At 38.2% G+C, this 16,093-nt stretch overlaps 1 long non-coding RNA gene across 1 annotated transcript in view; it reads right to left on the minus strand.

Moving 5' to 3' along the window:
* Positions 1-370: 370 nt before the first annotated feature.
* The window catches only part of LOC120097752 (uncharacterized), a 69,480-nt gene continuing 53,757 nt past the window's right edge, over positions 371-16,093 (minus strand). The window contains exon 3 of the long non-coding RNA XR_015642029.1: positions 371-1,422. This is a non-coding gene — a long non-coding RNA (uncharacterized LOC120097752). The remainder of the gene's footprint in view (positions 1,423-16,093) is intronic.

Here is a 16,093-nt window from a genome sequence, read left to right on the forward strand (position 1 = left end):
ATGTTGGCGAGATTTTAGGGCTTCTGTAATCACTAGGAGACAGGGTCACTGCAGACACCATGATCCTCTAGCTCTCCAATCTTTTTGCCCTCATCTCATGAAATTGTTCCCGGGTCTTAGTTACAGAAGTTGTTTTGTAGAGGTATCCATTGGGACTGGGCTCCACAACCCTGCATTTTGATTAGTGGATGCCCTCTGTAATGGTCTCTATCTGTTGCTAAAAGAAGTTTCCTTGATGAGGGGTGAAGACTACACTTACCTGCGGATATAAGGACAAATATTTAGAATGGTGTTAAGGATTAAGGAAACACAAATTAGTTAACCAATACCAAGTGAATAGCCCCCAAAATATACAGAACATACAAATATTAAACAGACTGACAAGCATGTATTTATGTATTAAAGAATATATGTATATCCATACAATATACATGTATGTATATAACAATGATTACTAAAAAAAAAAGACCATGAATTTGAAAGAGAGAAAATGTTTAAATGGGAGAATAAAGGTAAATAATATTAAAACATACTTACTTTAAAAGAAAGATCTTGAATTGTATGGTTTGGGGTGCATCCTTTGTGTGTGTGTGTGTGTGTGTGTGTGTGTGTGTGTGTGTGTGTTTGATCTAGTGATTTTACCTAGAGCTGTGTGTTTCTAAGTTCTTAGCCTTTTATTCAAAGTAAGAAACCATACAAATGTAGGAAGTGAGTAATGCACGTATTATAGAGGGACACACTAGTAATAATCAGAGCAGTCCAGACACGTGAGGATTCTTAAGACTCTCAGTTGTCATTTTCGGTTTCATTGTACTGGGTTCAAGCGGATAAAAAGTTTTGATTTTAATTAGTTGATATAGCCATTTTTTTTCAAAGTTTGTGATTATAATCATAGCCATGCACAGTTGTGACGTGGCATAAGATTCTAAGACTGAGAATGCCTCTGAAAGTTCACTTGCAGAACAGTCTCTCTTACTGCGCACGTATCGGACTCCAGTTTACAGCAGACCAACCCCTATATTCTTTTGCTAGTATATACTGTGGGATACATTTGCATAGAAATTGTATAAGTTTGTTTATGGGATGGAAAAATCCATATTATTGCTCAGAGATGAAAGTATCTTTATGTGGGTGCAGATGAGGAGTTGGGGGCCGTCGAGTGTGCTCAGTGTCTTGTGTGAAAGCGGGTGTCCACAGGGCCTGGGTGTGTACTTCCTGTATTTGCGGCAGCAGGGACACACTTCAACTTTTCCTTTTTACACATTTCACTTCTCAGAGGAGTTTCAAGTTCACAGATTTAGGATTCCAGTGCTGCGTCCCTTGGCATCAGCCATGCTTGTTTGAGAGCTGTGCATTCTGTAGTTAGATTGGTATATTGAATATCAATTGTAAAATGTCTTCTTTTCTATAGAAAAGTCAAAGCTAGAAAAACAATTAAAAATAGAATCAATATAGCTCTGAAACTAGGGCCACAGTCATATTGCCTAGAGTCTCAAATTGAACTTGTTTCATTGGTGTAATGTGGTTTTTATTTTTACCTAATCCAATAACATAGCATGAAGCATTTTGTTTACCAAAGCCTATTTATTTTACTGAGAGTCTAAGTAGGGATGTTTCAAAAACACTCCTGAGGGGAACGTTGTGTCATTGGAAGTCATCTCAACATCTCAGATACAAGAAATGATCATTACAAAGGTGGATGATGGCACAGAACCAGGGGTGCAGTGTTCCTCTGAGCTGCCTGCCCATCACACCATTTCTCTTATCTTCCCTCTTGTCTCATCAGTACTTTGGCATGCATATTACATCCTTTTCCTTGTCACTAATGTTATATTCTCATAAAACAAATTAGTCATGCCATTACTCTGATTGGCAGTCAGAGAGAATGCAAAATACCCTTTTTTGTCATATGAAATCCACATTCTCTAATCAATAGACTTTTTTACCTTTTGTCTATTCCCATACTGTCTCTTACATAGAAGTTTAGGGTTAGAATGGCATCATTTTTTCAGGGTTTCCAGGCCAGGACTCAGGATGAATAATTTTCCCTGCACATCTTCTTCCCACGTAGCAACATCACTTTTTAAAAAAAAAACTCCAATTCTTCTTCCTCCTCACTGAGTCGTTCCTTGGTTACCTAGGCAGATATAGCTTGCAGCCCCCTCTGCAACCTCATTATAGTTGGCCTTCCCCCTCACTGTGACATACAACACATGTTCTCATTTCCTGTGCCATTCTTGCCAAACTGCAAGTTTCAAAGGAAGACAGTATGTTGACTTGTTTATTATTGATTATCAATAACAAATAACATACATAGGATCTCAATATATGTATTAAGTAAAGAAATTGAAGTACACTTATAGAGTGAAGATGGATCAATTAATTAGACGGTAAGCTGTCAATGATAATTGTGTTTAAAATGAAGTGAACTATTTTCTCTGAAATGTACCTAGGCATTAAATATTCATGTTCTCGGGTCCTTCCCTAAGGATTTTGATAGGCTTCATCTCTTAGAACTCAAAGACATGTATATTTATTGCTTCTCTGGGATGACCTTTGTCTTAGGGTTTTACTGCTGTGAAGAGATATCATGACCATGGCAAATCTTATATAGGACAACATTTAATTGGGGCTGTCTTAAAGGTTCAAAAGTTCAATTTATCATCATCAAGACTAAAGCCTGGCAACATCCAGGCAGGCTTGATGCAGGAGGAACTGAGAGATCTACATCTTATCCTGAAGACTGATTTGAGACTACTGGCTTCCAGGAAGCTAGAAGAAGGGTATTAAAGACCATGCCCACAAGGCCACACCTACTCCAAAAAGGCCAAACCTCCTAATAGTACCACTCCCTGGGCCAAGCATATACAATCCATTACATTTCACTTCCTTGCCCTTGTAGACTTGTTCAAACACATGCACCTATGGGGCCCATAACTAGCCATAGCATAATGCTAAAAGATTAGTCCAACTTCAAAAGTCCCCATAGTCTATAACACTCTTAATAATGAATGTTAGAAGTCCAAAGTTCAAAGGCTCTTCTGAAATTTATCAGATCACTTAACTATAATACCCAAAGCAAGACAGGAAGCCAGATGGGTAAACTCTAAACTCTGCATCACCAAGTCTGATGTCAAAGCAGTTTTCACATCTGCAACTCCTTTTTCATCTGTGTTGACCAAAACAAACTTCTGTTTCCTGAACTGCTTCCACTCCTTGTTAGCAGCTTTCCTCAGCAAGTTTCCCATGGCTTTTGGCATCTTTAATATTTTGGGGTCTCCAAGTCATCTTCACCTTCAGAGCATCTTGTTCCAATGTCTAGGATTCCCATATGACCTTTTGGACTCCTCCAAAAGGCTGGTGTCACATCTCCAGTTCTGCCCTCTGTAACAGTCTAGGCTCTGGTTGACTCTACTCCACTGCTTGTGCTGTTCTTGGTGATCATCCCATGGTACCGGCATCTCCAATACACTGGGGTCTTCTGCTACAACTAGGCTTCACCATTACCCTCTTATAGGCTCTCTTCATGGTACCAAGCCTCAACTCCTTTGTATGGCCCCTTCGGTCCTGGGTCATTAACTGCAACTGAGGCTGTACCTTCACCAATGGCCTTCCATGGTCTTTCACAGTGCCAAGTCTCACTTGCTCTTATATCCCCTCATACATTCAAAACCAGTACCACTTGGGTGACTCTTACACATTACCGAGTACAACTGCCGTAGGAGGCACAAACTTGGCTATCTCTGGAACACAGATTCTTTTTGCTCCCAGAAAATGCTTCCCAGATTTCACATCAGTGATGCTGGTCTCTTGTTAATCACCACTAATTTCTTAGTGCCAGTTAATCAGCATCATTGGTCCAGGTTTTGCTTTAGTAGTTCTTGTATCTTGTTAATCACAGCTGATCCTTCAGCCCTAGCTAACCAAACCACAGACTCTTCACAATCAAAATAGCAATATCTCTGATAACAGTGTTTAATCTTCCCTCTGAAATCTCACAAGTCAGAACTCCATTATTTGCATTGTTCTCAACATTATCTTCCAAGTTCCTATAGACTACCTAACAGAGATCTTAACACAGAATGTCTCCTCTATCCCAAAGTTCCAAAGTCCTTCCACAGTCCTCCCCAAAACATAGTCAGGTTGTCACAGGAATACTCCACTCTTGAAACCAATTTGTCTTTGTCCGTGTTTTTCTTCTTACACAAAACATCATGACCAAGAAGCAAGTTGGGGAGGAAAGGATTTATTCGGCTTACACTTCCACATTGCTCTTCATCACCAGAGGAAGTCAGGACTGTAAGTTATATCCCTCTATGGCCTCTGCATCAATTGTTGCTTCCTGACAAAAGTACAGGAAGCAAAACTCTAAGACAATCCTTATGATTGGCATACTGTAGAAGTCCCATGTTAGACTCCACTGTATTACTAGGGCAGGTTACGACATAGTTGCTCCTGAGCCATCTAGATCACGTGTGGAATGTAATTTTTTTTGTTTCATTTTCTATTAGAATATATTAGTTGTACAAAATACTGAATTTTATTATGACATCTTCACAGACACACACACACACACACACACTGTACTTTGATCATATTCACTCATACCATTATCCTCTCTTGATCATATTATTAAAAAATCCCTACAATAGGGCAGGCATCATCCTTATACTAAAAATTTCCCTAATTACCAATAGATTCATTCATCAAAATCCTCTTGCAGGTTGCCTCCATCTGGCTGATGTCAAAGGGCACATATTTCCCTCTTATCAAAACACTCTTTCTGGTTTTATAAAATAAAATTTTTACATAAGTTAAATTTTGTGCCAAATAATTATGACGCTGAATACCATTTTTGAAGCTCAGTTTTTCAATCTTCAAATAAGAACCCGTTTCATGCACTGTGGAAACAATACTCCCTGCAGTTAACCTTCTGCAGTTTCATGCTAGTTCTAGTCATATCCCATCCATTCCACCCCATAGGAAGTGATTACTTATGTGCTAGCATAATTATAATTTCATCTTTTAATACTGGGTTGCTAAATGGCTTTCAGAGTTTATCTTTGAAAGATCTTTTGAATTTGGAGGAGTCAAGGGAAAGATGAAAAGGTTGTGATAGTAATGGGTCAAAAGGACTGGCTATTAGATGCTATCTAAGACTAGAAAACAATGAAGACTAAACCAAGTGCCTCAGCTTCCTTTTCGTCCTTGGGACAGTGGAGGAACAGTAGAGAGGGTTGAGATAAGAAATCCTAGTCTCTAGATGCAAACAACTACATTGTGTGAGAACAGATACAACGCTTAAAACTGACTACTAAACCATCCACTGGAGAATCAATGAGCTTGCTCATGTTGATCTTTTTTTGGTGCAGTGAGCAAATGCAGGAGTTTGTCCAATCAGAGGTTGCCTTGCTACCATAACCCTCAGACAGCAAGGATAGCTTCTTGGCCTTAGGAAGGAGCTTGAAGTCATCTGTCTTGCCAATATGTGTCTTCTAGCACATCAAACCATGCTCATCTCAGTGTCCTCTAAAGATACTTAGGGACTGTAGTTTATCCACAGGCTTTGCAGCTCCACCGCTGTCATGGGTTTGCTCATCTACTGGGCAGCCTGTATTAAAAGGGAATTCTTTCTGGGATGAAATGATCAATTAAAGCATTCTGAACCTTTTTCCAGTTAAAAAGAAAAAAAAGTTCTTACAGAATCTACATACAAAAGTCAATTCTCACTGGAGACAGGGGATAGGTATACTGTTCTGAGAAGGTCAGGGCAGCCCTGGTTTGCAGAGGTCACATTGACCAAAAAGAGTGCATAAATGGATGAGAATGGGCTCAATTGCATTGTTGAGTTTGAAGTGGAGCTGATAAAATGATGGTGCTCTTGTTTATACTAAACTTCAGGTACATTTTAGGGCAAGAGGAATTTGGACATTCTATTATTATTATAAAATTTATGATAGAATGCAAAGAACTGGGTAAAAATTGATTCATTTCCTTTATTCACTCACATTAGTGTAATAGGTTAGTGATTCATTACTTAATCGATAAAGGACATTTTCTAAAAGTTACGGTACAAGGACATCCCAGGGAAGAGTAAGGTAACTAGTCATGTTAGAGTCCTAAGTTCTATGGATGAAGTGAAAGAAGGGAGCTCTCAGGCACCCAACATTCTGCCTCTGTGTTGTGGGCTACAGATGGCAAACATGAAAACTAGAAAAGGCCCAACTGGTTTGGACAGTCAAAAAATATTACATTTCATGTGCTTGTTCACTCTAGGCAGTTTTAGAAAAGATAAGAACTTCTTTGTAATTATCAAATCATTAACAATGAGCTAGTCTATGAAATAAACAGACTTATCATAATTGGAAGCATTTAACCATGGAAGGAGAAATGGCAGTTTAAAGTGATATATTTAAGATGGGAAAACTGACATTAGACAAAATGACCTTCAATGTATCAAAGCTTTTCAGTAGTGTCATAGTTTAGATCGCAAGTGCCTCTCAAGAGTCCCCACATTGAAGGAGACTTATATCAGGCAGCAGTGAATATCACATGAAACGTAGAGCGAGATTTTGAAAGGGACTTGAGAACCCTTATTGCTGACTCTTCTCCTTTGCTTTATGGATATGAAGTGACTCTTTTATTCATGTTTTTTCTCTACCATATATTCTTGTTGCCCTCTGGTGAAGTCTTGTTAGATCCAAAATAATAGGACCAATATTGGAATCTCCAAATGTGTGAGTGAAAAGAAAACTTTCCACCTATAAGTTGATTTTGTCAGATAATTGTCATGTTAATAGAAATCCAACGCACCCAGAGTCATTCCTCTTTTATCTAAGTAGGCAGACATTATATGACTTTAACTTTCATTTTAATTTTGTGGCTCTCTAATATTTAATCAAGATTTTTTTTAAATCTAGTGTTGTTTTCTGAATCTGTGCATTTGATTTTTCTTTCTTTTTTTGTGATTTTGTACCACTCTTTAACCAAGTAATTCACAAAATTGTTTGTTTTTTTTAACACATATTGCAAACATAGTGAAGAAATTGTCATGATTCATATCAATACAATAGTATTAATTAATGAATTATATAATACAGATGGATCAGAAGCAACCGAGAAATTGGTAGCATTGTCTTAAGTGAACACAGCCTTAATTAGTACTTCACTGACCCTGACAGTCACTTCCACTCAGCTACTTTACAGAGACAGCACCCATTCTCTATATCACTTCTCAAATTCTGCGTGTGGTATTTTCAGTCTCCTCATACTTTCTCCATGACAATGATCCTTTAATGCTTATCTAGAATAAGCCAAACTTGTAGTCTTCAGGGTTGTATGTCTCCATGCCACTTTCATGGATGTCAGTCATTTGAGCTTTCTCTTTAACAACTGTGCTATTTTGAGTAACTTTTCGTTTTTTTCTTGTCTTCTTTTTCATCCTCCTCCACCTCCTCCTCCTCCTCCTCTCCCACTTCCTCCTCCTCCTTCTCCTCCTCTTCCTTTTCTTTTTTTAAGCTATAAACTTATTTTCTACTCAGAATTCATTAATGCAATGATCAGACAAAGCAAATTTTTAATTTTTCCTTGCTCAGCTTTAGAAAAATACTTGAATTCAGAAGCATTACTACAACTGACTGTTAGCTTTGTATTTGTTGACTGATAGTTTCCAGAACAAGTCTTGTTGCCTGTGTTAGGGTAACACCAATTAAACTGTTACATACAAATGTGTATATCCATGTGAATATAAAAGTTTCACATACATAAATATATATCCCCATAATTATATGCAATATATTATATACTAATTAACATATTTATAAATACATTATTAATTATTACTATTAACAGTTGATCTTGTTATTGATAATATTTAATTGAATATTTATTATTTGCTTTGCAAATGTTATCCCCTTTCCAGTTTCTTGTCCATAAACGCCCTATCCCATCACCCCTTCCCCTGCTTCTATAAGGGTATTCTCCCTCCCCAACCTCCCACCCCTTCCTCCCTCACCGCCCTGATATTTCCCTACACTGGAGCATCAAGCCTTGGCAGAACCAAGGGCTTCTCCTCCCATTGATGCCCAACAAGGCCATTCCTATGTTACATATGCAGCTGGAGCCATGAGTCTGTCCATGAATATTCTTTGTATGGTGTTTTAATCCCTGGGATCTCTGTTTGGTTGATATTGTTTTGCTTACGGTGTTGCAAACCCCTTCAGCTCCTTCAATCCTTTCTCTAACTTCTCCATTGGGAACCCCATTCTCAATTCAATGGTTGGCTGCTAGCATCTGCCTCTGTATTTGTCATGCTCTGGCAGAGACTCCTAAAAGACAGCTATGTCAGGCTCCTGTCAGCTTGGACTTCTTGGCATCAGCAATATTATCTGTGTTTGGTGGCAGTACATGGGCTGAATGGCCAGGTGGGGCAGTCTCTGGATGATCTTTCGTTTACTCTCTGCTCCAAATTTTGCCTCTGTAATTCCTCCTGTGAATATTTTTGTTCCCCCTTCTAAGAAGGACTGAAGAATCCACATTTTGGTCATCCGTTTTCTTGAGCTTCATGTGGTCTGTGGATTGTATCTTAGGTGATCTGAGCTTTTGGGTTAATATCCACTTATCAGTGAGTACACACCATGTGTGTTCTTTTGTGTTTGGGTTATCTCACTCAGTATAATATTTTCTAGTTCCATCTATTTGCCTGTGAATTTCATAAAGTTATTGTTTTTAAGTTGAGTAGTACTCCATTGTGTAAATGTACTACATTTTCTGTATCCATTCCTCTGTTGAGGGTTTTTTTCCAGCTTCTGGCTATTATAAATAAGGCTGCTATGAACACAGTGGAGCATGTGTCCTTGTTATATGTTGGAGAATCTTTTGGGCACATGCCCAAAGTGGTATAGCTGGGTCCTCAGGTAGTACTATGTCTAATTTGCTGAGGAACCTCCAGACTGATTTCCAGAGTGGTTGTACCAGCTTGCAACAATAGAGAAGTGTTCTATTTCTACACTTCTTCACTAGCATCTGTTGTCACCTGAGTTTTTGATATTAGCTATTCTGCCTGGTGTGAGATGGAATCTCAGGGTTTTTTTTATTCGCATTTCCCTGATGACTAAGGATGTTGAACATTCCGTTAGGTGCTTCTCACCCATTCGATATTCCTCAGTTTAGAATTCTTTGTTTAACTCTGTATCTCATTGTTAGCAGGATTATTTGATTCTCTGGATTCTAAATATATGTGTATATGGGGATATATATTAACACATGGGGATAGCAGAACATAGGTGACATGAAGGAAAAGGGAAAATAACAGGGATGAAGGCCTGAATGGAGGAAGGGTAGGAAGCTAGGCCTGAGGAGACGATCAGTTAGGAATAACTGACAATAAGCATGTTTGAAATCAACAACAGGAAATTGTGAGGCCTGAATGTCACTGAACCTAGATCTAAATACACAGAAAATGTTCACCCAGAAACTTGTGTTCATAGGCTCCTAGATCTTTTATTTTTATTTATTTATTTTTTATTTCTGTCTAATTTTGAGACACTCCATAGAACAAAGTTGGGGTTTTTTTTAGTTGTTTATTTGTTTGTTTGTTTGTTTGTTTTTCTCATCTGAATGAAAGCTCCCATTAGGCTGGATCACTCTCAGAACACTTTTCAAATGAATGTGAAACTTTTTCCTCTCCTATGTTGAATGAGCAGAGGGTACATTCGTTATACTTAAAACACTAAATGTATGAACATTTTCTGGTATTTGAGATTGAGTTACCTTACCTGGTAACTTTATGTATTTCTAAAGAGGTCAGTCAGCTTGTTCATGGCTTATTAATTCATGTGTTTGTCCATCAACCACATCCAAACCTCTGAGAAGTAAGACAAATAATTTCTTTGGAAATAATAAATGGGTATGGATGGTACAAAAGAAGTTACTTGTGCATTTGGTTCTTAAGTAATGATAGTATCTTGGTTTAGATGATATAAGTTCTTTGGAGAACTTCTTTTTTATCTTATGTCTTCAATTGGGTTCTCTTGCCATCCAAAATGGAAATCAGAAAAAAAGATGGAGATTCAAATATTAGTTTTCTTCCTGACTTCTACATAATATAGCCCCAAAGTAATCATGAAAATGACCATTTATAAAATTATATATACCAATCTCTGTCTAGACCTTGAGGGTTATTTAGTTCATAAATAGAACTTGACAGCTTAACTTTGCAGAATGAAGCAATTTTCTCTACTGGACTTTTTTGAAACTACTTAGAATCAGATTTTGAAGTTTTGTGGTTAATTCTATTTTCTTGCTGTTTGTTTGTTTGTTTGCTTATTTTCCTACCCTTTTTATTTCTGTTTAGAATGTGGAAAATACAGAGTGGAAAGACTGACCCTCTGAGGATTGTTAGCTGCTGAAACATTACTTCTGATCTGTCAGACTGGCAATATCTGTTATTAGGGAGCCTTTTTTTGCCAGCATGTGACACTGAGTATACTGTGTTCAAACACAGCAAATAGTTCTTCCTGAAGTTTGCAGAAGGTATGGAGACCAAGGCAAATGTGCACCATGTATGAAGAAAGAAAGGTCAGAGAATTGCCAATTTCCAGTCAACTGGGAGAGCCCATTCCAAATCTTAAATTTGAACCAGTTGTCCCTCACTAAACAAAATACAGCAAATTATCTGGTTCTTTCCAGGCGTAAGTGCTACAACCTTAAGGCTACATCCTGATGTTCTTGCCTGATGGGAGACTTTGTGGAAATCATCAGTCAACAAATTTCATGGTTTAAGTGTCTGATTTCATGCCTGCTTACATTTATCCACATGTCATGTTGAGACTACAAAGTACATGCTATATCTGGGACACTCAGAGGCTCTCTCTCAGTTGTTCTCAGGGAGCTTCATGTCCAGAGGGTGTCCTCCATAGCTACCCTTTTCATGCTTAGTATTGATGTGATTTCTCAGGCTACTTGACCCACAGCCATGGGAAAATAAAAACCATATAGTTGTTTTCAAATTTATTTCCCAGGTTTGCCTATTTTCAGGTTAACCCAGTATTGCTTGCTATATGTCGCTCACTGGACCACAGTCTCATGTGGACCAGAGACATCCTACAACCTTATCTTTTCTAGGTTCTGCATTCAAAGATGACACTCTTTCTTAAGTACTTTAACCTTCTTCAACAGAATTCCTTATGTAGAGATTGCTTTTCTCCCTTCTCTTTTTTAGTCCTCATATTGTATCCCTACAACCACTATCAGAGGAACATTCAGGAACTGCCCCCTGCAATATGTTTTTAATTGAAATAGAAATGCATCACTTTATTCTTCCCCATCTACAGCCCCTCCCAGTTACTCAGCCTAGGACCTCTTCAATGCCTCCCACATCAAGTTGATATCTTTGTCTTTATTATTGTTATACACATATAGATAGATATACATAGATATAGATACAGATACAGGCATGAATACAGATATACTTTCAAGGCTAACCAATCAATGCTAAACAACCAATAAGGGACCTCATCTTTGAGAGAGTATAATTCTCCTTCTCCCAGAAGGCTTTTTTTTTCTAGAACTGGGATTCTGGACTTCCTCACACACATTAATATATCAGGAAGTATGGCTTCAACCCAAACTTCTATTTCTATAAAAGATGGAAGCTGAGTTTCCCAATGGTTTCATTTACCTCAATGATGTATGGACTCATACTCATGGGTATCGGGTTTTCTTGTGAGACTATTGGCTGAGGACCTTCAGTGGTCTGTGAGTCTTCAGTGGAACAGCAGTTCCTTTGAGATCTCTGGCACTCTGGTAATGGACTGCAGGCATTTCATCTCTGGTGTTGGCACATTACCATTTTATTTTACTATATGTTTCACAATTGTGACCTAGAAACCATCCTTTCCTGTCAGTACTGAAGGCAGCTTATAAGTCAGTATTTTTGCTGGGTTACAGGCTCTAGTGTTCTAGGTTTAACAATGTGAATCTGAATAGACCCCAGGACTTCAAGAACTTTAACTAGATTCCTATTTTTATCATGCCAATCATTATGGGTTGATTACGGTTTCATATTTTTAAGTAATTTTGCTTCTCTTTCCATTTCTCAACTAGCTGGGAAATGCCTCAACGAGTCAGTAGCCCTGTTTTCCTTTTGTTGTTGTTTCTTGCTTGATTCTACTCTACCTTAACTTCCACCACTCACTCTTAACCAGATTTGACACTCATAATCTTGCAGTATTTCTGACTATGGCTTAGAGTTTTGCTTAAAGAACCTCCCTAATTTCCATGACATTTGTAGGCTAATAGAAAAGCATAATATTTGCTATTGGCAAGTATTTAGTATGCACTAATTGACTGACTGAATTCATGAATGAGTTTCATGAACTCAAATATTAGTTCATATCACCAGGTGACATATGTATATATAATTAAAATGCCTACATTGAGTCCATGGAATTCTAAGTCGTGAAAAAGGCTACTCTGCTGGCTACAGACTCTTCCAAATGAACAATAAATTCAGCAAAATTGGATCTAGTAGTATGGGGCTGGTCAAGATAGGTAGTGCTAACAGGGCAGGACTTACCTTTCAAATTGGCATAAAATGGTAGGGACACATAAAGAAAATGGCCACTGTTCTGTAAATCTTAATTTACATGATGTTCTATTGATCAAGTACTTATATAATGTTTTATGTAGGCCAAGAGTGCCCTTAGCTTTTGAAATGCTAATCTTCATCATTCCAAGAGTCCTGTGAATTAGATAGTTTGGTTTCTATTTCCATTTAACATATAAGAAGATTGGAGGTTGGTGGCCAGTGCTGACCCAGTCAAACAGCTCTCTGTAGCCAAAACTCATGAGGGAGAGCTCTGGACTCTCAGAAGCTCAGATAATCCTGAGAGATCAGGGGAGACCACCACTTCTGCTCACATACCAGGTCCAAGAGGAACCTGACTACAGCCCTCTGGGCACAGGAACCTAGGAGCAGTCAGGAAAAGGATACTTCCAGACTCTGCCTACACCCAGAGCTGAAAGCCAGTCACCAGGAGCGCTGACACACTTGAGAGCAGATGTAAGACCACCACTTCTGCTGCAAGGGACCCACTTGGAGAAATCAGAACACACAAACTCAGGAATAGTCTGGGGCAGGACTCTTCAGATTTCTGCCTGTGCCTGGAGCTGACCCAATACAACAGCTCTCTGTACCCCATCCTGTGGTGAGGGAGAGCTGGACCTGTAGAAGTGTGGACAATCCTGAGAGCTCAGAAGAGACTACTACTTCTGCTCACATTCTTGGCCCAAGAGGAACTGTGCCATCTGGAAACAGGAACCTAGGAGGAGTCAGGGAGAGGATATTTCCAGACTCTGCTAAAGCCCAGAGCTGAAACAAGTCAGAAGAAGTACTGACAAACTGGAGAGCAGAGGTAAGACCACTACTTCTGCTCTGAGGGACCTGTCTGAAGCCCTCAGGATGCAAGAACCCAGGAGTAGTATGGGTAAGGACCCCTCCAGTTTTTCCCTATGCCAAGAACTGACCCAATCCCACAGCTTTCTGTACACAAATACCACTGGGAGAAAGCTGGTCTCCAGGTGACACACAGAGTTACAAGAGGGTCAAGCCACTGTCAGAAACAGTAAAACCAACTAACACTAGAGACAACCAGATGGTGAGAGGCAACCTAAAAAACAAAAACCAAGACTACTTTGTATCATCAGACCCCAGTTCTTCCACCACAGCAAGTACTTGATATTCAAACACACAGGAAAAGCAAGATTTGGATTTAAAACCACATCTCATGATGATGGTATAGGACATTAAGAAGGACATAAATAACTCCCTTAAAGAAATATAGGACAACACAGGTAAACAACTAGAAGCCTTTACAGAGGACACACAAAAATCCCTTAAACAATTACAGGAAAACAGAACCAAACAGATGAAGGAATTGAACAAAACCATCCAGGATCTAAAAATGGAATTAGAAACAATAGAGAAATCACAAAGGGAAACAACCCTGGAGAAAGAAAACCTATGAAGGAGATCAGGAGTCTTAAAATCAAGCATCAACAGAATATGAGACAGAAGAGAGAATCTCACTGTAGAAGATACCATAGAAAACATTGACACAACCATTAAAGAAAATGTAAGATAGAAAATGCTCCTAACACAAAACATACAGGAAATCCAAGACAAAATGAGAAGAAATAACCTAACAATAATAGGTATAGAAAAAAGCAAATATACACAACTTAAAGGGTCACTAAATATCTTCAACAAAATTATAAAAGAAAACTTCCCTAAGCTAAAGAAAGAGATGCTCATAAACATACAAGAAGTGTACAGAACTTCAAATATATCGGACCAGAAAAGAAATTCCTCACATCACATAATAGTCAAAGCAGCAAATGCACAAAACAAAGAAATATTAAAAGCAGTAAGGGGAAAAGTCAAGTAACATATAAAGGCAGACCTATCAGAATTACAGCAGACTTCTCAACAGAGACTATGAGAGCCAGAAGCCCCTGGGCAGATGTCATACAGACCCTAAGAGAACACAAATGCCAGCCCAGGCTACTATATCCAGCAAAACTCTCAATTAACATAGATGGAGAAACAAAGATACTCCGTGACAAAACCAAATATACACAATATTGTTCCGCAAATCCAGCCCTAAAAAGGATAATAGATGGAATACTCCAACACAAAGAGGGAAACTACACCTTAGAATATGCACAAATGTAATTTTCTTGCAAAAACTTCAAAAGATAAGAGCCACAAATACATAATTCCACCTCTAACAACAAAAATAACAGGAAACAGCAATCACTATTCCTAATACTTCTAAACATCAATGGGATCAATCCCCCAATTAAAAGTCATAGACTAACAGACTGGATACATAAAGAGGACCCACCATTTTGCTGCATCCAGGAAACACACCTCAGTGACAAATGCAAACACTCCCTCAGAGAAAAAGGCTGAAAACTTTCTAAGTAAATAGTAACAAAAAACAAGATGGAGTAGTCATTGTAATATAGAAAAAAATCTAAATTCAGCCAAAAGTTATTAATAAAGATAAGGAAGGACACTTTTTTATTCATCAAAGAAAAAACCCACCAAAATGAACTCTCAATACTGATTATCTATGCTCCAAATGCAAGGGTACCTACATTCATAAAAGAAACCTTACTAAAACTGAAAGCACACATTGTACCTCACAGAATAATAGTGGAAGAATTCAACACCCTACCTCATCAATGGGCAGATCAGGAAAACAGAAACAAAACAGAGATAGAGAAGCTAATAGAAGTTATGATCCAAATGAATTTAACAGATATCTATAGAAAATTACATCCTAAAACAAAAGAATATACCTTCTTCTCAGTACCTCATGGTACCATCTCCAAAACTGACCAGATAATTAGTCACAAAACAGGCCTCTACAGATACAAGAAGATTGAAATAATCCCATGTATTCTATCAGACCACCATGGATTAAGGCTGTTCTTCAATAACAACGACAGCAGCAGCAGCAGCAGCAACAACAACAACAACAACAAAACAAACAGAAAGTCGACATATACATAGAAGTTGAACAACACTCTACCCAATAACAAATTAATCAAGGAAGAAAAAAAAGAAATTAAAGATGTTTTAGAATTTTATGAAAATGAAGACAAAACATACCCAAATTTATGGGACCCAATGAAAGCAGTGCCAAGAGAAAAACTCTTAGCTCTGAGTGCCTCCAAAATAAAACTGGAGAGATAATACACTAGCAGCTTGACAGCACACAAAAGGCTCTAGGACAAAAAGAAGTAAATACACCCAACAGGAGTAGATGGCAGGATATAATCAAAATCTGGGATGAAATCAACCAAGTAGAAACTAAAAGGACTATACAAAGAATCAACAAAACCAAGAGCTGGTTCATTGAGAAAACCAACAATATACATAAACCCTTATCCAACCTAGCCAGAGGGCACAGAGAGATTATCTAAATTAACAGTATCAGAAATGGAAAGGGAGTCATAACATAAGAAACTCAGGAAATTCAAAAAAATTATCATATCCTACTACAAATGTCTATACTCAACAAAA

This window comes from Rattus norvegicus, chromosome 17 (assembly GCF_021556685.1).
Source record: "Rattus norvegicus strain SHRSP/BbbUtx chromosome 17, alternate assembly SHRSP_T2T, whole genome shotgun sequence".
Classification (NCBI taxonomy): Eukaryota; Metazoa; Chordata; class Mammalia; order Rodentia; family Muridae; genus Rattus; species Rattus norvegicus.